Here is a 24,564-nt window from a genome sequence, read left to right on the forward strand (position 1 = left end):
ATTCAGGTGAATTCTGTGGTTTATGATTGACATTGTAAGTTACTATTAGAAACAAAGTGTCTCTATGTTTATCCTGTGGTTTTTGTTTTGTTTTGTTTTTTCGGTACCCGGGCCTCTCACTGTTGTGGCCTCTCCCGTTGCGGAGCCCAGGCTCCGGACGCGCAGGCTCAGCAGCCATGGCTCACGGGCTTAGCCGCTCCGCGGCATGTGGGATCTTCCCAGACCTGGGGCACGAACCCGTGTCCCCTGCATCGGCAGGCGGACTCTCAACCACTGCGCCACCAGGGAAGCCCTATCCTGTGGTTTTTAAGTATCCCTGCACACTCTGCCTGTCTCTAGAGTATTAAGTCCAGCTGTGCTGTTTTTACCTCTTTGTTTATTGAGATTATTATTTACTTGCATTAAAATGTACCAATTTCAAAGGTACAGTTTGATTAATTTTGGTAATTGTATACAAGGTGTAACCACCACCACGACCCAGATATAGAAAAGTTACTTACCCTTTAAAAGTTTTCCATCCCAGTTTGCCCCAATTCAGTTTTGAGACACTTGATTGAGTTTTACTGCTTTCTCTAACATCGACTCTCCGGGTGATTTAGGAAAGTCACTTTACCTCTCTGGATGTGTTTTTGCTTTTATAACATGAAAAATGCCAGAACAGATGTGTTACCAAGGGCCCTTGCAATCCTTTCAGAAAATGAGGGGGTAGGGTAAGGGCGGGAATCTCAGCCTTGCATCCTCATTCTTCACATAGCACACGCATGTGGCAGATCCTAGTGGGAAAAGCCTGTGGTCGCATCAGAGAGAATTAGGTTTCCATCTCCTCTCTTGCTAGTGTGTATGTAACCTTTTGTAAGCATCAGCTTTCTCATCTCCAATATCAGGCTCATTAACAAGGCCTATTTGTTTACTGTTGTTGTGAGGATGAACTGAGATGCACCGGCAGCCTTAAATGTTAGTTGGTATTTGTATTATGGCATAATATAAAGGCACTGCATTCAACCATCTCAGTTACTACACGTTTATGCAGGCTGATTCTCACAGCCAAAACAGACGCACAAAGTACACCCACCCATTTACCCACCTGGGGAAGCCCGAAGCCTCCCTGCCTGCCTGCCTGCCTTACGGGGCTCAGAGAAAAGCTGCGCAGGCGTGCACGTGCTTCCAAAGAGCCTCGCTAGGGGGCGGAATGGGAAACAGGAAGTTCTAACGCCTGTCATACAAGCGCGACGTAAAGCGGGTCTGCTTTATGGCACCCTGCTTCCGCCGTAAAGCGCCGTTGGCAATCCCGCGTGAGTGGGTTGACGAGACTACTTCCGGGTGAAAAACGCGATTCTTGGAGGTTGGCTGACTTGCCGTCTTCCTCATGGGCAAACGCGGGAGCCGGAGCCGGAGCCGGAGCCAGAGCCAGCTGCTCAGCTCCCTAACTAAAAAGCAGAAGCATCATCTAAGGGATTTCGGCGAGGAGCATCCCTTCTATGACACGTATGGAGAGGCAAGGCTGGGACCGGCGCTGCCGGCGTCCTTTCCCGGTGGGAGCCCGCGTGTCCCCGCGTTTGGTCCGCCGGTGCCCCGGGGGTAGTGACAGGGCAGCTCCCGCCGCGTCTCACGCTGCCCCGGCGCCGGCCTAGCTCGCCCGGGGGTCCTGGCGGCTTCCCGCCTGAGATGGGGTTCTTCACCGGTCTTCCTACTCTTTGTTGAGCCTGTAGTTTTATGCTAGACGGCACGCCTCCTGTGTGGCGACTGGGCCGAGATTTTATAAGCTTGTTTTCGTTTGATATGTTTTTAAAGAATTGCTTGGGGGCTTCCCTGGTGGCGCAGTGGTTAAGAATCCGCCTGCCAACGGAGGGGACAGGGGTTCGAGCCCTGGTCCGGGAAGATCCCACATGCCGCGGTGCAAGTAAGCCCGTGCGCCACAACTATTGAGCCTGCACTCTAGAGCCCGCGAACCACAACAGCTGAGCCAGGGTGGTGCAACTACTGATGCCCGCGAGCCTAGAGCCCCTGCTCCGTAACAAGAGAAGCCACCGCTCGCCGCAACTAGAGAAAGCCCGGGCGCAGCAACGAAGACCCATAGCAGGCAAAAATAAATAAATTAAATAAGTTAAAAAAAATAAAAAAAGAATTGCTTGGGACCCTCGACATCACCTATCTATTCAACGACCACGAGGAAACTAATGTTTGGGTAGTTGTGGGTTCCTCTCTAAGTGTCCAGACGCTCAGTGATGATCTTAGTGCTCATCCCACCCCCTTTGGGTTGCTTTATCAACAGTTAGAGGGATAGTCTACTTAAGAAATTTGCTAGAAAAGGTGAACCCCGAGGGCTTTTATTTGCCAAAATTTCCCATCTTTTGGATGAGAGCCTGTTACTGTGTGACTGTAGTATTTCTCATGTGGTCTTGTTAGACCTTTTCATTCGTCTATTATTATCTATTTGGCATATCCTTACAAAACCTGTCCAAATGCATATGGAGTTTTTACTTGACAATAGATATAATGTATTTATAACGGTATAGTCTGCCATGTTCATTTAAAGTTGTATCATTAGGCTTTTCCTGATTGCTACATACTAGTAGTTAAAGTTTAACATTGCCTGTTTCTTCTCAGGGTTTCCAGAAAGGAAGCAAAACCACAGACTTGTCAACTGGTAATGCTTTATACCTTCTTTATGATAGTAGATTCTGGACTGTTACTTTAAAGATTATATATGGTAATAATGTTTGGCTACATTTCCATTCTTTCTGATTTTAGATGTAAGCTATATTTTAGTAATATTGCTTAGTTTTAAGTGCAGATGTCTGTTAAGATGCCCTTGTGATAACTAATATAGTATAGAGTATGAAACTGTCCTGAGAGATTAGCCTGTTAGAACCTGTTAAGGAGGCTTACCAGAGGGCTCTTGGTGAATCCTAAGAGGGAATGTCATGTTTGCTTAACATAAAATAGAGTGCAAAACCATCAAAGGTCTTATTTCATTACCACAGACTCAGAAATAAAGCACACTTTTTTGTTGTAAGTTTTCCTGTTGCTCCTTTAAAGGTGCCAAGTGTCTGACACATAGGTTAGATCGCCTTATAACCTAAAGCTCCATGTGTTTAGTTTGCTGTCTTCCCATGTGGAACATTAGCAGTTCAAAGAAGAGGAAGAGCTTCTAGAATCATAGCTAGATTAGCTGTTTTAAACAAATTTGGTGCTAGGTTTGGTTGAATAGATAGGATTGCATATTTGCAGAAAAGCTAGTTTTTATTTAGAAAAGTCTGAACTTGGTTCCACTGTGAGCCTGATGATAGTCGTGGGGTAGCAACAAGAACAATATAATTTTTGTTTTTAAAATCCCCATTTTCCTTTTAGTCAGAGAGTTTAGATACTTCAAGTTCTGAAAGTGGAGCATAGAGTGAACCAGAACAAGTTTCTGGTTACAACAGACTACTTGCCACGTTAAAGGATGTTTCCAAGGAAGATGAGGAGGAGGAAGAGGAAGAAGACCGTGTTATAGATGAGACAGAAATGAATCTTGAAGACGGCGATAGTGACATCATTGTGGAGGAAGAGATGGCAGTAGAGTCTACTGACATGCAGAAGAGTAAGTGTCTTTGATGTGGGTTTATCATCTTTGCAGGGACCACAGACAGATTGCCCCAGGGGCAGGGTGCCTTGTACCATAGAGCTGGGTGAAAGCACATGGATTCAAAGCAGAGATTCTTAACATTGTTGGGCTCTGTGATATCTTCAAGAATCTGATGAAAACACAGGACCCTCTGGCCATAAAAATGCAGAAATGACGTTTTTGCTTATGATTTCCAGGATTTCATCAATCCTACTTCAAATTCCCCTGATTGAGAGGAAAGGGAACATAATTCTGTTTTTGTAATGGTCTCAATTTATGAAAGAGATGATTGTTCCTGCCTTAGAGGAACCAAGTTTAGTGGAAGATAGACATAAAATATACAGAACTTTTCAAGCATCAAATCTGAATGGAACTGATAAATATAAGGTGTTAAAGAGATGCAAAGTGGTCACATGCTGCCAGGGTAAATGAGGGGAGGCTTCAGAGAAGAGCTGGGATTGAAAGCTTAAAGGAACTCTGTCTCACTCAGACATCTAGGTGACTTATTTTTTAAAAATTATAATTTATTTCTGGCTGCATTGTGTCTTTGTTGCAGTGCGCCGGCTTCTCACTGTGGTGGCTTCTCTTGTTGTGGAGCATGGGCTCTAGGCACGTGGGCTTCAGTAGTTGTGGCACACGGGCTCAGTAGTTGTGGCTCACGGGCTCTAGAGCACAGGCTCTGTAGTTGTGGCGCACAGGCTTAGTTGCTCTGCGGCATGTGGGATCTTCCCAGACTAGGGCTTGAAACCACGTCCCCTGCATTAGCAGGCGAATTCTTAACCACTGTGCCACCAGGGAAGTCTCCATAGGTGACTTTTTAATTTAACTTTAAAATCAACTTTATTGAAGTATGAATTACATTCAACAAGGTGTACTCATTTTAATTTGATGAGTTTTGACAGATGTGTCTGTCTATATTGTCATCACCAAAGTCAAGATACAGAACACTTCCAATACCTGCAAAAAGTTCCTTCTTGTCCTTTTACAGTCAGTTTCCCAGGCCTGGCATCAGGCAACCACTGACATGCTTTCTTTCACTATGTATTAGTGTTTCCTATTGTAGAAATTCATATGAATGGAAGCACACAATAAGTACCCTTTTGCATGTGGCTTCTTTGGCTCCTCATGTTGTTGTGACTCATCCGTGTAGTTCATATTAGTAATTCATTTCTTTTTATTACTGGAATAGTAGTCCATTGTCTGAATATATCTGGGTAACTTTTTATATTCTGTTATCTTAATGCCTATTTGCCTTACTGTATTTTTTTCTATACTTTAAGGTGTCACACACCATTCTTAGTATTTTCATTCATCACTTGTACTCGGATAAAAAAATCGTTGCCTCAGACTTAGGGACTTTTTAAATTTTCTTGGTTTTCCAGTTTTCTTTCATGTTTTAGGTTTTTAAAAATGAAAAGTTCGGTTTTTTAAATTATAAAAGTAATATATGGGCCTCCCTGGTGGCGCAGTGGTTGAGAGTCCGCCTGCCGATGCAGGGGATACGGGTTCGTGCCCCGGTCCGGGAGGATCCCATATGCCGCGGAGCGGCTGGGCCCGTGAGCCATGGCCGCTGAGCCTGCGCATCCGGAGCCTGTGCTCTGCAACGGGAGAGGCCACAACAGTGAGAGGCCCGCATACCGCAAAAAAAAAAAAAAAAAGTAATATATATTTACTGTAAAAATTTAAGAGGGTAATATAGTTAATGTATATCTCCTCCACCCTGGGATGAACACCTTGAACATTTTATAGAACCTTCCAGACTACTTTTTTATGGATATATGAGTGAATATATGTTTGTGTGTATGTGCATAATGGCCTCATACATTTCTGTAAGTTACTTTTTTCTTTAATGATATAACGTGTGTAACTGTGGGTTCACATTAGCTTAATCACATAGTATTCCATTGTAAATAATATGTGGTAATTTAATTAGTACCCCTTCGATAGAAATAAAATCATTTTTTCTAGTTATTTGTTATATCAACGCTGATTTGAACATCTTTACATGTACTAGGTCAGCAGTCAAGCTCAGTTTTGAAACTTATGTCTTCTACCTGAATTTGCTTAAAAGTAAATGATAGCCTAAGGAATTAGATTTCATTTGTCAACAGAAGTGTAATTATATTTATGAGTAGTAAATAATTTCACAAAATGTTTTATCAAAACTGCACATGCGGCCTTACCTGCTGACCCTAAGGGAAAAGATGGGCACGGGCCACCTGGCACAGCAGAGGAATCCCCAGAGGAGTTTACAGATGCAAAACATGAGTCACTCTTCAGCCTAGAAACCAACTTTCTCGAAGAGGAAAGAGGAGGCAACTGTTCTCTGAAAGCATCACAAGGTCAGAGCACAGCTCATGTTGTTTGAATTCAGCTGGTGCTTAGTATGGGTGGTTGTGGTCTAATACCTGTTAAATCTCTTGTTATTGGAATGAGCAGTAATAGAAACAGATAGTTTAGCAGCTAGATGTAGAGCTGGAAAGAAATGCTTCTCCAAGATCTTTTGTGTTTTTCAGGGTTAGGCAGTGTTGCGAGTGGGCGCGGCTGTTCATGAGGACAAACAGTTGAACAATGATAGCAGGGAAGGCCAGTTCCTCAAAGCTCACGATCCACAGCTGGGGTCAGGGGAACACTTCTGATTTTTTTCCCCAAGCAGGGAAGGGAGAGAAAGAGGAGAAAAGTACTTTGCATTTTTCTCTCTATCCTTCACTTGCTCTTCCTTACTGAAGCAGTAATTTTACAGATTTGTGAGACCCGGCAGTGGCTAATCTGATTGGTCCTTATTACCAGGAAGCACCTCAGAAGCCAGAAAGCTCCACCCTGTCTCCCCAGTCTCTCTCTTTATTTTTGGCTGCATTGGGTCTTTGTGGCAGTGCGTGGGCTTCTCACGGTGGTGGCTTCTCTTGTTGTGGAGCGCAGGCTCTAGGCACGCGGGCTTCAGCAGTTGTGACACGCAGGCTCAGCAGTTGTGACACACGGGCTCAGTAGTTGTGGCTTGCTGGCTCTAGAGCTCAGGCTCTGTAGTTGTGGCGCATGGGCTTAGTTGCTCCGCAGCATTGGCAGGCGGATTCTTTTTTTTTTTTTTTTTTTTGCGGTACGTGGGCCTCCCACTGTTGTGGCCTCTTCCGTTGCGGAGCACAGGCTCTGGACACGCAGGCTCAGTGGCCATGGCTCACAGGCCCAGCCGCTCCGCGGCATGTGGGATCTTCCCGGACCGGGGCACGAACCCATGTCCCCTGCATCGGCAGGCGGACTCTCAACCACTGCGCCACCAGGGAAGCCCGGCAGGCGGATTCTTAACCACTGTGCCACTGGGGAAGTCCCCATAGGCGACTTTTTAATTTAACTTTAAAATCAACTTTATTGAGGTATGAATTACATTCAACAAGGTGTACCCATTTTAAGTATATAATTCGGTAAGTTTTGACAAATGTGTATATCTATATTGTCATCGCCAAAGTCAAGATACAGAACACTGGGCCATGCCTCTGTCCCCACGACTGTTACTTAGACAAGCCTGTGGTAGGCTGAGGCAGGGCTCTGCTGTCTCTCAGGTCCTGTGTCTTACCCTGTGCCTGGGTGGGCAAGTCAGGTGGGTCTCATTCTGTGTCCTGACTGCCTTTTTTGGTCCCAGTGCCATTCTTCAACCAGCCGTGCCATTGAAGTTGAAATTTTAATCCTCATTTGGTTCTGTTAGCTATTCTAGACAAGAGGAAGAAGTAGCAGGTAGAATTTGGGCAAAAACCGCATTCTGAACTCAAAAAAAGTAAAAAAAAAAAACAAACCCTGGAGGAAACATTAGGAGGCTTGACTATCCTAAAGTTTCTCTGGTTGTTTGGTCTATATTGATATATTATCACCTAGAATTCTTACTTCCTGTTGTTCACCTTTATCTTAGGTCTTAATATAAGGTGCACTGCATTTGAAGTTTTACTACCTGGGTCTTTGAATGGGTCATTTAACTTTGCTTCTTACATGAGTGGGGCTGGAAGAGAAGGTTGCGTGGCCAGTGCAGAGCACTGACCCTGCCATTTTGATAATTTGTTCACCTCAGTTGAGTGTTGAGCATTTATATTTGTCTTCCAGTGCAGGTTAAATCAGACATGGAACCTGCCCTCAGGGATCCTGCAGTCTAGTTAGGTGAGGTAGGACATGCACATATATGTGTTGGTGTGGATAACTGAGGGCAGGGTGGGGCACTTGAGAGAAAGTGATGACTGTCTATAGGGGACCAGAGATGGCTTCTTTGGAGCCAGAACTGTGCCTGACACAGTAGGCTCTTGGGAAATAGTTATTTATTGTGAGTCAGGGGGTAACATTCAACGGATACTATTTGGATATATAGAAATGCGGTGAACAAGAGGATAGAATTTTCAGTTAAAGGAAGGAAAGCCACAGTGGCAGAAGAATTTGAGAGCCATGTAATTCAAAAATTACATTAGAGAGGTAGGTTAGAGGTGTATGTTGAATTTCAGTCCAGGAAGTTTCTTCAAAGGTTTTTGAGGTGGGGAATAATGTGATTAAAGAAATGCTTTAGGGAGATGAACCTGTCAGAAACTTTTAAGCTCTGGACTGGGATAAATGATGGGGAAAGTTGATGGGGAAAAAGATGAGTTAACATCATGAAAACAGGATGTCATTCACAGGGGAAGACTGGAAAATCCCTGTCATTTGCCCTAAGTGTTCTAATATTCTTTATTTCTGAATTAGATCCATTTGCACAACATGTAAACAAAGAACTGAAAGAAAAAGAAATCCAGGCTGTTGCCACAAATCCCAAAACTACCCACCAGCTAAAAGTAAGCAGTGGTCTTGGGTTTTAGTGGTCTCCCTGAATGTATGATACACACCCGTGGCAGATGGCTTGAGAGGGAGCAAGATAGAGGAAGACTGGAAGAGCCCAGTAAGGCACAGGCATAGCTAGAAAAGGCACTGGGAAGCTGGAAGGTGGGGACCAATAAGATAAGAATGCTTTGGAGACAGGTACACCAGGGTTTAGACCAATGTCTGCAAGGGGCTATCTCATGACCTAAGGCAAGTTAATCTACCTTTTTAATCTTCACTGTTCTCATCTGTTAGAGGGGGACAGTAATGCCTGCATCAAAATAACGTAATTTAGTTTACTGGAAGACATGTACGAAGTGTTCAGTCAAACAGTAGCTACTGCTGTTCATTTGTTTGAAATATCTGAGATAAGTTCACACCTAAATTATTCAGTATGGAGCAGTTTTTGCTTCTTTTTTCGGTGATTTTTTTTTTCACCACTGATGCTATTCATAAGAATTGGTCATCCTTGTTTCATTGAAATTTTTATTGAGATAATAATTATAGATGCAGTTGTAAGAAATAATACAAAGGTATCCCATGTGCCCTTTGCCCGGTTTCCCCCAATGGTAGCATCTTACAAAACTGTAGTACAATATCACAAGTAGGAAATTTCCACTGATACAACCTACCTGTCTTATTCAGATTTCCTCACTTTTGCTCCTGCTCCTTTGTGTTATTTAGTTCTATACTGTTTTATCACGTGTAGGTTGCCCTGGCCACCACCACAGTCAACATACAGAGCATTTCCAGCACCATAAAGATCCCTCCTCTTCCCTGGTGCCATTTTATAACCACACCCACCTCCCTTCCCCCATTCCTAACCCTTGGTAACCACTAATCTGTTCTCCATTTCTATAATTTTGTTATTTCAAAAGCGTTATATAAATAAAATCATACAGGTTGGCTTTTTTTCACGCAGCATAATTCCTTGGAGATTCATCCCAGTTGTTGGCATATATCAATAGTTAATTCTTTTTTATTGCAGAGGTCATCCTTTCTTTATTGCTAAGATCAGCAGTTTTGTTACAGTGCAAAAATTCCCAAACTGGTATTCCACAAAATAACTATTCTTTTCGATTCTAATATATGTCTCCAAAAAAAAAAAAATCCAAAACAACAACAAAAACCTTGTTCCATGTCCAAGTAAATTTGGAAAACTCTGGGTCAAACGAAGTGGAACGGAGTCCTTGTTACAGGACTCAGCAGGACCTTTAGTGTCCAATCTGCATGTGACTCTCCCTGAGGGGGATTAGGTTTTGTGGTGGTTACCGAAGTTATTTGACCGTTGGGCCCCCTTTTCTTTTGTCTAGAGTAAATTTTGACTTCCTACAGTGTGGTCCACAGGACAGTTTGTGGCCCACTGATCTAGTGAAGAGCTCACAAGCTTTCTAAAGGGTTACCTTAGCTCTGTTCTCCTCTGTTTGTCTGAATCCTACAACCTCTGAACCTCAGCATTTCCTAAACTGCAAGAAGAGCATTATAGTGTTTAGCTTGTAAGGTTGTTGTGAGGATAAAGTGAGAGGATCTGTAAGTTGTGAAAGGCCTTGGTAAATTATAAAGCACTATATGAATGTAAGGTACTATAATTCATTTCTAACTTAGTTCTTGATCATTTCTCCCACAGTGGCCCATCCTGGGCCAGCTTGTCTTTTCATCCAGGTTTCAACAGTTGGAAACTTTTAAACCCCCAAAGGACATTGACTTAAAGTCACTTCATCTCCAGAAGCCTCTGGAATCCACCTGGATCAAGACCAACAGCCAGTTCCTCTCTGGTCCCCCAAATTCAAGTAGCCCCTTCACACCCCTCCAGAAAGAGCTCTTCTTAATTATGAATTCTTACCGGGACCTGTTCTACCCAGAAAGGACTGCCCTGAAGAAAGGGGAAGAGATCCGCCACGTGTGCTGCCTGCATGTGATAAATCACGTTCTCAAAGCCAATGCCCAGGTGCTTGCCAACAACAGCAGATGCTGAAGCCAGAAACTTGGGTTGGGTGATGATGATGACTTCAGGGACCAAGGGCTAACGAGGCCCAAGGTGAGTGGCAGCAGCAGAACTTTGCCCTCAAGGAGGCTGTAAGGCTCTAACATATGGGTCCTGGCACTTAGCAGGTTCTCAGATGGTTTAATGACTGGAATAATGAATGAGTCCAAGAATGAGCATATTAGATGGGCCAGGTAATGTCACGGCAGTGCTGCAGACAGCTCAGTGGACTGTCTAACAGCAGATCTAACTGGAAACTGGAGTAGGAGGTACCTCCATGATAATTCTCTCCTTAAAGCTAAACCCTGATCCTACATAAGTAACACTCCACTATAAATCTCTTCTTTGTGATTGTCAGAGCTGGATGGGACCTTAAGGAGCCTTTTATTCAATCCCTACATATTACCCCTGTGGACAGAGACCCAGTTTCGTAGAGGACCTTGCTAAAGAGAACCAGGGAAAAAGTAGCAGAGACAGGACTAGAACCAAGGATTCTCTTCACTAAGCCACATAAATATGTAAACCTTGGAAAACAAAATCCCTGTTTTTGCATTGTATCATTATTACTGCTTAAAGTGATGATTACATTTATGTGGCTCATAAGCCTAAGCTCCAGTGGATTGGGAGCTTACATCGTTTAATTCTGTCTACATTTTTCATGATGTGCTGGAGCTAGATACTGTGCCACCCATACCCCCTTACCCCTTAGCCTCTGTGTCTATATTGAAGAAGCCTCATCTTAGATTCTTCTTATTGGGCTTAATAGGATTTTAGGATTTTGATACTGATATGGCTCTTAGAGATTTCTTAGTCCAACCCTCTTGTTTGATAGTTGGGGAAACCAAAGCCTAGACACTTACTTAGTGTGACAGCCGGGACAGTAACTTGGCCCTCTTCAAAACTGATCCATCATCCCTGCACTGTACCAAACTGAATCACTACACCCCTCTGGCTGTGCTGGTTGCCCTTCTGAGAAACTATCTCAGAATCTTGAACATCAGGATAATAAGATTATCTGTTTCCATTTAGAATTGCAAAATAGAATATGAGGTAGATTACCCATGAATCACATTCAGAATTTGGTGAATTGCCTGATCTGACTGGGGTTATATCCATTGATTGTATTGTTTACACAAGGGTAGTTAGAAGGTAATCATTTGTTAAGCATCTTCTGTTTTTTTTCCTCAACAGTTAAAATTAAGCACTTTTGGAAATGTTTGGAAAACTGAATCCTATATTTCCCATTGAAATATCATCTTATTTCAGAAATCCTTTATCATCATTTCTGAAAAATGTACTAGGAAATGTACTAGAAAAGTAATGATGCTTTAGTCCTTTCCTTACTAACTTTATTCTCTACTTAATACATCTAATTCATTTGTTCAGCATATTCCTTGGGTCTTACGGATCAAAATACTGAACTAAGTTCTGTAGGAGACAGAAATGAGTAACATTTCTTGTCCTCAAAGAGCTTTGTGTGTTTATGCCCTTGGGTTTTCGCTAATGGACACCTCTGTTAACGGCATTGACTTACCTCAAAAAGTATTTCTGGGCTTCCCTGGTGGCGCAGTGGTTGAGAGTCCGCCTGCTGATGCAGGGGACACGGGTTCGTGCCCCGGTCCAGGAAGATCCCACATGCCGCGGAGTGGCTGGGACCGTGAGCCATGGCCGCTGAGCCTGCGCGTCCGGAGCCTGTGCTCCGCAATGGGAGAGGCCACAACAGTGAGAGGCCCGCGTACCGCAAGAAAAAAAATAAAATAAAATTTCTACATTCTGCTTAAGAATTGCGCCCCCCACCCCAAGGAGCCATGAGATTGAAGTCCATAGGACATGGTGCTGTGGGTCGGAAAGATGCTCAGCCTTCAGTACTGAGCCAGGTCCTGTGTAAAGGGGGTGACACGGATGTGGTCCTTGGCCAGGGGCTGTGGAACGGAGGGCTCCTTAGGTCCCCAGCAGGCTCACCTCGAGCTGTCCTTCCTTCCCCTTGCCCCTCCAAGGCTGCCCATCACTCCCTCCACAGGTGCTGATAGTGGTGCCATTCCGGGAAGCTGCTTTGCGGGTGGTACAGCTCTTCATCAGTCTTCTTGAGGGCGACAGCAAGAAGAAAATAATTGTAAGCAACAAAAAGAGGTTTAATGGAGAGTATGGCTCAGATCCCAAGGAGAGACCACCCAACCTGAAGAGGCCTGAGGATTATGAAGCTGTATTTGTCGGCAACATCGATGACCACTTCAGGACTGGTAATTCCTCCTTGTCAAAACTGAGACCCTGAGGGACCTGAGGTGTGAGGTGCACATAGCTGGAAGCTAGAAGCCTGGAATTAGGCATTCTTTCAGAGGGTCACTGTCTCAGCCTCCTAGCAGAACCAGGATGCATTTGAGACCACTCGTCTGCCAGGGGAGAGTCTTGCCTTGGCTAATGGGGTACATACTTGGCTAATGGGATGGAGTGTCTGTGAAGGCATGTATGAAAGGCACCTGCATGTTTATAACAAATGTCTCAGCATGCCTATAGCTGGTAGCTCACAGTCAATGCTACAGGGCTTCTTGGGGGAGTTGGAGGTGATGGGGCTGGGTGGGTCAGTCTGGGGAAGATGAATAAACTAGAGCATCTGTACGTAATGGACTTCCCTCCTGCCTGCCATGTGGAGTGCCCACACCTGAATTATCTCCACTCTGGACTTACTGACTCCCACCCAGCTTTGCACATTTTTGCTTGTTTGTCATTCAGCTCCCATGTACTTGGTTGCTTGTTCATTGAAAAAGTTCCTGGAAAATATTTATTAGTCACATATGCCCATTTACCACTTATTAAGCATCTACTATGTGCCAGGCACTGTTAAGCTGGAGATATGGAATTAAAAGTTACTGTTAAGCAAGTCCAGCCTTAAGACAAATCAGACAGTATGGGATGAGATGTGTTACGGTTAGAGGATAGTGGGTGTTCTAGTTAAAGTATTTAAAGCAAATATCCTTACTCAAAATGGGCTCAGGACTGTTAGGGAAGGCCTTCTGTTGGAGGTACCATCCATACTAAGTTGAAACCTGAGTCAGATTTAGCCAGGTACAAAGTGGAGCAATGAGAGTGGAAGAAAAAGTTTCAGACAGGAAACGGCAAGTGTGGAGGCATCAGGGTGAGTAAACCGGCATGACTTAAGATTCAGAGGCTTTAGGATGGCTGGAGTGTGCGTGCAAGGGGATTAGAGCTTATGGTTAGTTTTAAACATATGCAGGTGGCCAACAAGGAGCTGATAAATCAGTCTCTTGTTTAATTGATATATAATTGACATATTAGTTTCAGGTGTACAACATAGTGATTCAATGTCTATATACCTTACAAACGTATCACAACAATAAGTAAAGTTACCGTTTGTCACCATACAAAGTTAATGCAATATTATTGACTATATTCCCCATGGCATACATTGGATCCCTGTGACCTGTTCACTTTATAACTGGAAGTTTTATACCTCCTGATCTCCCCCATCCATTTTGCCCACCCTCCAACCCCGCCCTCCCTGCTGGCAACCACCAGTCTGTTCTCTGTATCTATCCGTCTGTTTTTTTGTTTTTTAGATTCCACATATAAGTGAAATCACATACTATTGATATTTGTCTTTGTCTGACTTATTTCACTTACTGTGACACCCTCAAGGTCTATCCTTGTTGTCGCAGATGGCAAGATTTCATTCATTTATGGCTGAGTAATATTCCATTGTGTGTGTGTGTGTGTGTACACACCACATCTTTATCCATTCATCATTTGTGGACACTTAGGCTGCTTCCATATTCCATATTTTGGCTATTATAAATGTTGCATTGAACGTAGGAGTGCATATATCTTTTTGAATTAGTGGGTTTTTTTCTTTGGATAAACACCCAGAAGTTGAATTGCTCAATTGTATGGTGATTCTATTTTTAATTTTTGAAGAACATCCATACTGTTTTCCATAGTGGCTGCACCAATTTACATTTCCACTAACAATGCACAAGGGTTCCCTTTTCTCCACATCTTTGCCAGCATTTGTTATTTCTTGTCTTTTGGATAAGACCTATTCTGACAGGTTTGAGGTGATATCTCATTGTGGTTTTTTTTCTCTCTGTGCTTTGGTTAATAGCAACTTATTATACATGGTGGCTGTAAGAATTTATAACTCCAAAACCACAGCCTATCATTTTATATTATTTCATTTTGATCACAGCACTTACTAGCCACCTGATACATTCTTCTTCTTCTTTTTTTTTTAATTGGAGTAGGTATAGTTGATTTACAATGTTGTGCTCATTTCTGCTGTACGGCAGTGACTCAGTTATACACATATATACATCCTTTTTTATATTCTTTTGCATTATGGCATATCCCAGGAGATTGGATATAGTTCCCTGTGCTATACAGTAGGACCTTGTTGTTTACCCATTCTAAAGGTAATAGTTTGCATCAACTAACCCCAGACTCTCAGTCCATCCCTTTCCCCACCCCTGACCTTGGCAACCACAGGTCTGTGAGTCTGTTTCTGTTTTGTAGATAGGTTCATTTGTGCCATATTTTAGATTTCATATATATGTGATATCATATGGTATTTGTCTTTCTCTTTCTGACAGACTCCTCTTAGTATGATAATCTGTAGTTGCATCCATGTTGCTGCCAAATGGCATTATTTTGTTCATTTTTATGACTGAGTAGTATTCCATTGTGTATATGTATCACATCTTTATCCATTCATCTGTCAATGGACATTTAGGTTGTTTCCATGTCTTGGCTATTGTGAATAGTGCTGCTATGAACATAGGGGTGCATGTATCTTTTTGAATTATAGTTTTGTCCAGATATATGCCCAGGAGTGGGATTGCTGGATCATATGGTAATTATATTTTTAGTTTTCCAAGGAAACTCCATACTGTTTTCCATAGTGACTGCACCAACTTACATTCCCACCAACAGTGTAGGAGGGTTCCCTTCTCTCCACACCGTCTCCAGCATTTGTTATTTGTAGACTTTTTAATGATGGCCATTCTGACCAGTGTGAGATGGTACCTCATTGTAGTTTTGATTTCTCATTGTGATTTTGATTTGCATTTTCCTGATGATGAGTGATGTTGAGCATCTCTACATTTGACTGTTGGCTATCAGTACGACTTCTTTGGAAAAATGTCTATTCAGGTCCTCTGCTTTCTTTTTCTTTTTTTGCTGTACGCGGGCCTCTCACTGTTGTGGCCTCTCCCGTTGCGGAGCACAGGCTCCGGACGCGCAGGCTCAGCGGCCATGGCTCATGGGCCCAGCCACTCCACGGCATGTGGGATCCCCCCGGACCGGGGCACGACCCCGTGTCTCCTGCATCGGCAGGTGGATTCTCAACCACTGCGCCACCAGGGAAGCCCCCTCTGCTATTTTTTAATTGGATTGTTTGAGGGGGGGGGTTTGCGGTTTTTTTTTTTGCAGTACGCGGGCCTCTCACTGTTTTGGCCTCTCCCATTGCAGAGCGCAGGCTCCGGACGCGCAGGCTCAGCGGCCATGGCTCACGGGCCTAGCCGCTCCGCGGCACGTGGGATCTTTCCGGACCAGGGCACGAACCCATATCCCCTGCATCGGCAGGCGGACTCTCAACCACTGCGCCACCAGGGAAGCCCTGTTTGGGGTTTTTTGATAATGAGTTACATGAGTTCTTTATATATTTTGGATCTTAACCCCTTACTAGATTTGCAAATATCCTCTCCCATTCAGTAGATTGCCTTTTTGTTCATTGATGGTTTCCATTGCTGTGCACAAGCTTTTTAGTTTGATGTAGTCCCACTTGTTTATTTTTGGTTTCATTGCCCTTGCCTGTGGAGTCAGATCCAAAAAAATATTGCTAAGACTGTTGTCAGGGAAGTTACTGCCTATGTTTTCTTCTGGGAGTTCTGTGGTTTTCAGGTCTTATGTTCAAGTCTTTAATCCATTTTGAGTTGATTTTTGTAGATGGTGTAAGCTGGTGGTCCACTTTCATTCTTTTGCATGTAGCTGTCTAGTTTTCCCATCACCATTTGTTGATGAGACTGTCTTTTCTGCATTGTATATTCTTGTCTCTTTTGTCATAGATTAATTGACCATATAAATACGGATTTATTTCTGGGCTCTCTGTTCTGTTGATCTGTGTCTGTTTTTGTGCTATTACCGTACAATTTTGATTACTGTAGACTTGTAGTGTAGTTTAAAATCAGGGAGTGTTATACCTTCAGCTTTGTTCTTCTTTCTCATAATCAGTTTGGCTATTCAGGATCCTTTGCAACTCTGTACGAATTTTAGGATTATTCTAGTTTTATGAAAAATGTCATGGGTATTTTGATAAGGATTGCATTAAATCTGTAGATTTCTTTGGGTAGTCTGGACTTTTTTTTTGAATTTTATTTCTTTATACAGCAGGTTCTTATTAGTTATCCATTTAATACATATTAGTATATACATGTTAGTCCCAATCTCCCAATTCATCACACCCCCACCCCCACCCCCACTTTCCCCCCTTGGTGTCCAGTATGGACATTTTAACAGTACTAAGTCTTCCAGTCTATGAGCATGGTGTATTTTTTCATGTTTCTGTCATCTTTAATTTCTTTCATCAATACCTTGTAGTTTTCCAAGTACAAGTTTTTTACCTTCTTGGTTAGATTTTTTCTAGGTATTTTATTGTTTTTGATGCTATTGTAAATGGATTGTTTTCTTAATTTCTCTTTCTAATAGTTCATTATTAATGTATATAAATACAACAGATTTTTGTTAATTTTGTATCCTGCAACATTAGTAAATTTATTTATTAGTTCTGACAGTTTTTTGGTGGAGTCTTTAGGGTTTTCTCCATAAAGTATCATGTCATCTGCAAATAGTCAGTTTTACTTCCTCCTTTCCAATTTGGGTATCTTTTATTTCTTTTTCTTGCCTAGTTGCTGTGGCTAGGATTTCTAATACTATGTTGAATAAAAGTGGCAGAAGTGTGCATCCTTGTCTTGTTCCTGATTTTAGAGGAAATGCTTTCAGCTTTTCACCACTGAATATGATGTTAGCTGTGGGTTTATCGTATATGCCTTTGTTATGTTGAGATACATTCCCTCTATACCCACTTTGTCAACCCATCCTTGCATCCCTGGAATAAATTCTACTTGATTATAGTGTATGGTCCTTTTAATGTATTGCTGGATTCAGTTTGCTAATAATTTGTCAAGGATTTTTGCATCTGTGTTTATCAGGCATAGTAGCCTGTACATTTCTTTTTTTGTGGTGTTTCAGTATCAGGGTTATGCTGGCCTCATAAAATGAGTTTGGAAGTGTTTCCGCCTCTTCAGTTTTTTTAAATATGTTTGAGAAGGATAGGTATTAAATCTTCTTTAAATATTTTGTAGAATTTACCATGAAGCTCTCTGGTCCTGGTCTTTTGTTTTTGGGGAGTTTTTTGATTACTGATTCAATCACATTACTAGTAATTGATCTATTCACATTTTCTGTTTCTTCATGATTCAGTTTTAGAAGATTGTGTGTTTCTAGGAATTTATGTATTTCTTCTAGGTTATCTGACTTGTTGGTGTATAATTGTTCGTAGTAGTCTCTTATGATACTTTGTATTTCTGTAGGGTCAGTTATAACTTCTCTTTCATTTCTGATTTTATTTGGGCCCCTTCTCTTTTTTTCTTATTGAGTCTGACTAAAGGTTTGTTAATTTTGTTTATCTTTTCACAGAACCAGCTCTTAGTTTCATTGATCTTTTTTTTTGTCTCCATTTCATTTATTCAGTATTTCTCATCTGACTTCTATTATTTCCTTCCTTCTTTGTTGGAAGTTTTTTCCTTTCAGCATATTTGAACATATCATGCCATCCCCTTCTGGACCACAAAGTTTCTGATGAAAAATCAGCTGATATTCTTTTTTTTTTATTAGTTTCTGCTTTATAACAAAGTGAATCAGTCATACATATACATCTGTTCCCACATCCCTTCCCTCATGCATCTCCCTCCCTCCCACTCTCCCCATCCCACCCCAGCTGATATTCTTATGGGGATTCCCTTGTCTGTAATTAGTTGTTTTTCTCTTGCTGCTTAAGATTCCCTCTTTACCTTTGACTTTTAACATATTAATTATAATGTGTCTTGGTATGAATCTCCTTGGGTTCATTTTGTTTGGGACTCTTGGTTCTTGCCGGACCTGAATGTCTGTTTCCTTCACCAGGTTAGGGACATTTTTAGCCATTATTTCTTCAGATAATTTTTCTGCCCCTTTCTTTCTCTGTCCTCCTTCTGGGACCCCTATAATGTGGATGTTAGTGCCCCTTTCTCTCTCTTCTTCTGCGACCCCTTAACACCGATGATAGTACACTTGATGTTGTCCCACAGTTCCCTTAAACTGTCCTCATATTTTAAAAATATTTTTTCTCTTTGCTGCTCTGTTGGGGTGATTTCTACTACCTTGTCTGCCAGGTCACTGATCTGTTCTTTTCTACCATCTAGTCTGCTGTTGATTCCCTCTAGTGTATTTTTCAGTTCAATTATTATAATCTTCAGCTGTGTGAGTTCTGTTTAGAACTTTCTTATATTTTGTCTCTTTCTTGAGTTTCTGTGTTCGTTCATTCATCTCCCAAGTTTGGTGAGCATCTTTAGGACTATGACTTTGAATTCTTTATCAGATAAATCACTTACATCTGTTTCATTAAATATTTTTTCTGGGGTTTTATCTTGTTCCTTCATTTGGAACATGTTCCTCTGCTTCCTCATTTTGCTTGACTCTCCGTGTTTGTTTCTGTGTATTATGCAAAACAGTTATTGCCCCGTCTTGAAGGAGTGGCCCTGTGTGGGAGATGAACTGTATTTTTAACTTTTTCCTAGTTCTTGGTCGTCTTATAAACTCTCTCTCTCTGTTTGTTTCACTCCCATGGAGTCTAGAAATGCAGTCCCACCCCCATCTGCCTGAGCCTGGTGCTCAAGGAGTGTCCCCTGTGTGGGCTACGTGCGATTGTTGCCTCAGGTCGTGTCCTGCGAGTGGCATGAGATGGGGTAGTTGTGGCTGCTCGTTGTCCATGTTTGTCAGTGCTGCACACAAGCAGTGCAGGGCCGTGGGGTAGGGGGTACTCACCCACCACCACTGTTAGCAACTTAGAGTGAGAGTGCAAAAAAGTGGCACCCACCAGTGCCATCAAGGTAGAGGGAATTTGTAAAAATGGCATCTGCTAGCATTCTGTCCCCAGAGAGAGTCCCAGCCAACTTCTGCCCCTCTGGTAGATGCTTTAAGATTAGCAAGTGAATCTCCTTCACATATGATCTGGGCTCTTTACAGACTGCTACTTGTTGCTTAGGAAAGAGATGTGGGCAGGAAATATAAATTTTTGTGATGATAATGTTAAAGCCATAATTAGTGAATATATTTATCCAAAGCTTTATGTAGAGTGAAAGAGAACTTGTGGGTGAATCCAGGGATTTGTTGAAGAGCTCTTTGAATATGGAAAAATAGATAAGGACCAGGTCAGTAATAGGAGAAGTAAGTGTTAAAGTGATAGAAACCACCAGTAAGGAAAAGAACATTTCAAGGAGAGTGTGCTTATGCATTCGTGACAAGAAACACTAAAGTGCCATTGAATTGGTAACTGAGAGCTGTTGGTGACCTTGGCAAGAGTCATTTCAGTGGTGTCCTGAGACTCAGAGGCAGATTGCAGTGCATTAAGGAGTGAGTGGGAGATTTTAAAGTAGAGATAATGTTTTGGAAGGTTTGCCAGTGAAGGAAAAGAAGAGGGTGGGAGCTAGAAGGGACCGTAGATGCAAAGGAGGGATGATGATGATGACGATGATGATTTTAATAATTAAAGCAGTTTGAGCACAATTACATGCAAAGGGGAAGATGTGGAAGGTACAAGGGGAGGCTGCAGTTTGAGAGGGTGGAAGCTAATGGCTTGGTGGTGACTCATGAACTGATGTGTGCTTGGCTGTTTTGTGTATAGGAGTGGCAATACTGCAGAGAAGCATCCGACTTTATGCCCCCTTCTATTCGTCAGACATCCTCATTGCCTCCCCTCTGGGCTTGAGGACCATCATTGGTGGAGAAGGAGAGAAGAAGAGAGATTTTGACTTTCTGTCTTCTATTGAGCTTCTCATCATTGATCAAACTGACATTTACCTGATGCAGAACTGGGAGCATGTCTTGGTAATGCTGGTCATTAACATTTAGAGACAAGAAGCTCAGTGGTTTGAGTCTGAAATGGTTATTAAAGTCCAGATTAAAACTCAGCTTGGAAATGGAAATATTCCACATTTTCCAATTTGAAAATGGGAAATGTTGTCCCCTCTTCTACCCACAAGTTGGTCAGTAAAGTATCCAGAAAGATAAAAATTCTTGTCAACATTTTCAAATCTCCAGAAAAGATTTCTTCCCCTTAAAAGTTGCTTCTAGTAATAGACCAGTTTAGTGTGGTTAGTTGGTTGGTTGAAATCCCTCCTCACCAGGAATGTTTTTATCTAAAATAGTTCCTCCTGTTTATGCTCGTTCTCTTTTGTTTGGTCTTCAGTGGAGATGGGAAAACATTGCTCATGATTTCTTAATTTGTGATGTTTTACAGAGAAATGTAAGATGTTTTTGTCCCCCTACTGTAATTTGTACTATAATTTTTTTTCTCCCTCTCAACATACGCTGCAATGTTTTGGGGTTTAGGATTGTGCTTTGGAACAATCCTCATCACAGAACTATAGGTTTATTTTTATAAGGCATGTGAGAATTTACCTTTTCTACAACCCCAGGACTTGGAGTAAGTTTGGGACAGATAAAGGGGAGTACTTATTTATAAAGTAGGGAATAAACTTATAGTACTTGTGACCCTTCAATATACATTACAAGGTAAAAATATGATTAAAATAGAAAAGGCATGTCAATGGTTGAGTCATCTTTATTTTGAGCAAAAGGCACATGTAGTCATTCAGGCAATTTTCTAACGTTTTGGGAACCAAGTCATGGAAGGACAGCAGCTCTGTTTTCCGTGTCATTTCTCTTCTCGTCCAAGTCTGGAACTGAGTTGCTTATAGAGTCACCAGAGTGGCATTTCAGAATTTCCTTGAAAAGAAATATTCTGTATAGGTAGCATCTTGATCCTTTTTGAAAGATCCACAAGGTGGCCAGTTTGAGCTTTTCTTCTTGTTCGCTTGACTATGGGCAAGTCACTCACCCATCTGAGCCTGTTTTCTTGTTGTAATTTGGGAGATGATAGTATCTACTTCATGGGGTTAAATAAGATGATGGGCTTATAGAAAGGTTAGCAACGCCCAACAGGTAAGTGTTCAATAAGTATTAATGGAGTATTATTTCTGCTCAAAGCATTTGATGAACCACATGAACCTGCTGCCCTTGGACTCACATGGGGTGGACTTTTCTCGAGTGCGCATGTGGAACCTCAATAATTGGTCCAAGTACTATCGTCAGACGCTGCTGTTTGGGGCCCTGCAGGATGCCCAGATCAACTCTGTGTTCAACAAGTACTGCGTCAATGTGCAAGGCCAGGTGGGTTCTCTCCTTCTTTCTCTGAATTTTCATGAAGTATTGTGTATAGTTTGGGTCATGAGGCAGAAGGAGAGGACAGCATTTGGTCAACAATGGGGATAGCTCACTTCCTAATGTTCTCACTGACTCCTGGCAGGTGGCTGTGAGGAACGTCCCGATGACAGGCTGCATCAGTCATGTCCTGGTGCAGCTCCCACATGTCTTCCAGAGGATGGAACCTGAGAACCTAGCTTCAGTGATTGATGCCAGGTACCCTCCCCTGTCCCATTGGACCCCTGGGGGTCACAGAGAGGGATTTTACTTGGGCATTCAAATTTAGAATTGTATTCCATGTTGGCTTTATTAGTTACCATTTACAAAATGAAATGAGATAATTGAATCCAATCATGCCATTGACAGAGGAGGACACTGAAGGCCAGAGAAATGGTGTGTTGTCCTAGTTCTGATAGTGTCAGGGTTAGTAAATCAAGGGTACTTTCCCCTAGACTGTGGCATTTTTAAATTACATTAATTTTTTAATGCCTCATGTCAACAACTTAATTCTAAGCCCTTCAGGGCAAGAACTGTTTTTCTAATTCTCTGTGTAACTTCCCCCCGTCTTCTCATTGTGTTTAGTCAGGGGACCCATGGTAGCAGAATGGTGCTTAACACATGGTAGGTGTTCAGTAATTATTTGTTGACTGACTGATTGACAACTGAATGAATGAATGATACAGTTACGTACTTCCTAGAATAATTCTCTGGGATATACCAGCATCACATCTATCCTTTATGATGAATAGTGTTGGCACTTACTTTTTGATGCGCTTAACAAGTTTTATCCTTACATAATCTCTTTGCAATGAGGTAGGCCAAATTGGCCTCTTAGGGGAGGTAGAAGGAGACTGTGACTTGCCCAGGGTCATGCAGTTGGCAGTGACACTATGGCTCACCTCTAGACCACTGACTCTGCCCTTTGCCTTTCCAAATCAGGTTTAACTTTTTCATCAACAAGATTTTGCCTCAGTATCGTGATGCAGTCATGTCTCACACGCTTATCTATGTCCCCTCCTACTTTGACTTTGTGCGTCTCCGAAATTACTTCAAGAAGGAGGAACTGAACTTCACTCATATCTGCGAGTACACCCAGAAGTCTGGTGTCTCCAGGGCCAGACACTTCTTCCTTCAAGGAGAGAAGCAGTTCCTGCTCCTCACAGAGCGCTTCCATTTCTACAAAAGGTAAAGTAGGACCAGGTTTCAAGTGTCCTCTCTGGAGGGCCTGCTTCCAAGTGCGTGGTGGGCTTTGCTGTGTTATAAGGTCCTCCCTTGCTTCACCTCCTGCAGACAAGCCAGAGTTTGGGGGGCTGGACAGACTTTTCTTGATTGGTTGGTTGGTTTTCTTTCAAAATGGGCATTGTTGGAAAAGGTGGTAGAAACGAATGAGTGACTACAGCATAACCTGTATATAGATCTGGAGTGGGTCCATACTTAGGGTACCTCCTGTAGCTGTGGGTATACCCCTCAAGAAAGACATTACAGAGTTGAGCAGCTCTCAACAGAATACAGGAAGGGGAGGAACCTGTCGTAGAAGCACAGATGAAACACTGGGGACTGTGTGGTCTGTGGAGATGGAAGTTGAGTGCAGGGTCAGTGTTCAGAAAGCTCTCATTTGTCCTGAGGCAGTGCACACACACTTCTGCACCAAGGAGAACCAGGACTAAGGGGCTCCTTGAAGTTTATGAGAAGCAAAAGGTGAGGGGCTTAGAGGTGAATATTTAAGGGCTTCAGGGTTTGCTTCTTGCTGGCATCATTATTTGCTTTGTTCCAGTGAGTTGTTTTCATTCATGTTGGAAATGGTATTTTGGGGGAGTTTGCACTCAGCAGGTCTAAAGAACCCTTAGTTTTCCAAAAGCTTGATACATCAAAGCAAGTCCTTTAAATGAAGTGGATGGATTGGAAAACTTCCCAGCGTGATTGTCTGTAGCAAGTGTGAACTAAGCTGGGATGAGGACTGCTCTCAAGTAGCAACTTTTCAAGGAGAGGGCATGATGTCAAAGGAGCCCTTTCTCTTAAGTAGGCAGGACAGTCTTCTGTCTTACACTGTTCATTTATTGACCAAACAGTTTTGTCCCCAAAGTCACTATAAAGACAAACCGAACACGTGCCATTAGCTTTGTACCCTGGACCAGGTTAGTGGGTGTTTAAGTTGAATGGAGATAATCTGCAACTGCCAATTATCTCAAGGTTCCCAGCTATAGATTTTTTTGCTTGAGAGGTCACCAAGGTGATGATGGGTATTTTGATCTGCAGTGTCTTTGTGATTTGATTTTTTCATTTGACCTTGGGAAAAGTACATGTATTTTACACTCTAGTATCCAGCTTTAAAATTCTGTATTTATATTCTCTATGGAAGTAGGCCATGTTAGACATACTGCAGTTCATTTGTGAGCTAGCAAAAAACTTTCAACCTGAGGATTTGTTTTCTCTGGGGAGATGAAACCAGTAGAATCTTAGGATGGGATGGGCATTTGGTCATGATGGCCCTCCTGAGGGGAGGACAGTTCACAGTTCTTTCTCTGAGCATTATCAGTGGGTTAGCACAGGAAGGATTCTTAAGCAGGGGGCAATCAGAAACTCTGGAGGTAGGATTTCTGGAGGTGGGAAACGCTAGTGG

At 42.5% G+C, this 24,564-nt stretch overlaps 1 pseudogene across 1 annotated transcript in view; it reads left to right on the forward strand.

Annotated features, from left to right (window-relative positions):
• The first annotated feature begins 1,249 nt into the window (after positions 1–1,249).
• Positions 1,250–24,564, forward strand: part of LOC309797451 (U3 small nucleolar RNA-associated protein 25 homolog) — a 29,610-nt pseudogene continuing 6,295 nt past the window's right edge. Inside the window, exons 1-11 of the transcript in view lie at positions 1,250–1,485; positions 2,608–2,647; positions 3,352–3,583; positions 5,779–5,949; positions 8,318–8,406; positions 10,059–10,469; positions 12,436–12,655; positions 20,365–20,567; positions 21,729–21,911; positions 22,048–22,160; positions 22,884–23,129. The product of the transcript in view is annotated as a U3 small nucleolar RNA-associated protein 25 homolog (transcript). The remainder of the gene's footprint in view (positions 1,486–2,607; positions 2,648–3,351; positions 3,584–5,778; positions 5,950–8,317; positions 8,407–10,058; positions 10,470–12,435; positions 12,656–20,364; positions 20,568–21,728; positions 21,912–22,047; positions 22,161–22,883; positions 23,130–24,564) is intronic.

Source organism: Mesoplodon mirus (genome assembly GCF_964341445.2).
Source record: "Mesoplodon mirus genome assembly, contig: HAP1_SCAFFOLD_530, whole genome shotgun sequence".
Taxonomy (NCBI): Eukaryota; Metazoa; Chordata; class Mammalia; order Artiodactyla; family Ziphiidae; genus Mesoplodon; species Mesoplodon mirus.